This window comes from Phocoena phocoena, chromosome 6 (assembly GCF_963924675.1).
Source record: "Phocoena phocoena chromosome 6, mPhoPho1.1, whole genome shotgun sequence".
NCBI lineage: Eukaryota > Metazoa > Chordata > Mammalia > Artiodactyla > Phocoenidae > Phocoena > Phocoena phocoena.
Window position 1 is genome coordinate 80299803 of NC_089224.1, and position 2057 is coordinate 80301859.

Consider the following 2057-nt stretch of genomic DNA (forward strand, 5'->3'; position numbering starts at 1 on the left):
GTGGAAGGCCCAGTGGAGGAGTATGTGGTGAGGACAAAGCCCAGTAGTGGGGGGAAGAGGAGGCTTCAGGTCACCAATGTGATGGGCTTGCCAAAACAGACTAATTTAGTTCCGGGCTGCTGAAACAGCAGAGCCAAATCAGAGGAAATGATTAACCCACTTGCTCTGCCTGGCTCAAGCCACACAGAGGGCAGGAGTCAGCTCTGAAAGCCACGTTTTTGAGGGGAGTGAATCAGTCAGAGTCGAGTGCAGAAAACAAATGGTCCTAGATATTCTTAAGGAGAAAGGAGTTTAATACATGGATATAAAGTACTATAAAATTGTTAAAGGGTTGCAGGAGCGGGAGTCAGGAGGTTGTTACTGGAACTGCTGAGTTCAAGAACACAGCTGGGGTGGCCAGCCAGGCATGAATTCATGAAGCTACTTGAATTCAGCTGCTTCTTGAACTCATGAAGCCGGCAACTTGACACTGAAATTCTGGTTCAGCCACCCATGCTATCAGTACCCATGCTCTACCTCCTTGCTTGTCAGCACAAACAGCCAAAAGATTAAGAGGCTGGCCTCCATCTTGCTTCCTTTTTCTCTGAGTACATATATAGGAACTTAATTTGCAACTAGAATCCTAGCAGCAAGGGAGTCTTTGAAATAGGTTTCAGCCTCTAGTTACAGGAAGCCATACCAGAAGCAGATGGGAAGGGATGCTGACTGCCACCAACCTTATCTGCCAGGGGGAGATGGAGAAGTCAAGTGTCCAGAGGGGTGCTGTGAGGAACGGGACTATGACATGGAGGGACTTAGGTATGTGGCTAATGCTCAGACTCAGCTCTTTTTTTTTTTTAAAGAGAAGGTGACTACTTAAAAAATATTTTTTTAAACATCTGTGTTTATTATTATTTTTTTTGCGGCACGCGGGTCTCTCACTGTTGTGGTCTCTCCTGTTGTGGAGCACAGGCTCCGGATGCGCAGGCCCAGTGGCCATGGCTCACGGGCTCAGCCGCTCTGTGGCATGTGGGATCCTCCCGGACCGGGGCACAAACCCGTGTCCCCTGCATCAGCAGGCGGACCCTCAACCACTGTGCCACCAGGGAAGCCCCTTTTATTATTTTTAAAATTTTATTTTTTGGCTGCGTTGGGTCTTCGTTGCTGTGTGTGGGCTTTCTCTAGTTGCAGCGAGAGGGACCTACTCTTCGTTGCAGTGCATGGACTTCTCATTGCGATGGCTTCTCTTGTTGCGGGGCACAGGCTCTAGGTGTGCAGGCTTCAGTAGTTGCAGCACGCAGGCTCAGTAGTTGTGGCACGCGGGCCCTAGAGTGTGCGGGCTTCAGTAGTTGAAGCATGTGGGCTCAGTAGTTGTGGCTCGCAGGTTCTAGAGCGCAGGCTCAGTAGTTGTGGCACACAGGCTTAGCTGCTCCGCGGCATGTGGGATTTTCCTAGACCAGGGATTGAACCAGTGTCCCCTGCATTGGCAGGTGTATTCTTAACCACTGTGCCACCAGGGAAGGTCCCCCAGACTCAGCTCTTCAAGGTTCTTCTGAGGCAGTGGGAGCAGCTGAGGTGTGTGGTGCTTGTGCTGGGGGCCAGAGACAGTGGAGGAAGGAAGACAGAATCCAGCTCTCTCTGAAAATGAGAAAGGAGGAAGTTTACACAGCAGCTGGGACATCCCGTTAGGGAATACATGGTAAAAATGGGCCTTGCATGACTCATTCGGGACAGGTGATCCTTATATTTCTTTGAGCACTGGGATGTGGTTATCAGAGCCACTTCTATGGCAAGGCCAGGCTTAAAGTGCACATTTTCCATGCTCTTGTCTGGCTTGTCCCCATTTGTATCTGATCCTGGGTAGCGGGCACTTGTAGCATACTTGATCTCCGTCCAGCAGAGATGTGAGCAGGAAATCTAAGTGCCTCTTGTTTTTCTTGACCTAAGCTGTTGTGAAAATCAGGTATGTGACTCTGCATCAGAAAAAAAAATAATATCCTGATCTGTCTCTGGGAAAAGAATTCCTAGTGTGCTTATGGCTTAAAATGTGTTTTCATGCATACTTTTTAGATTCTGGT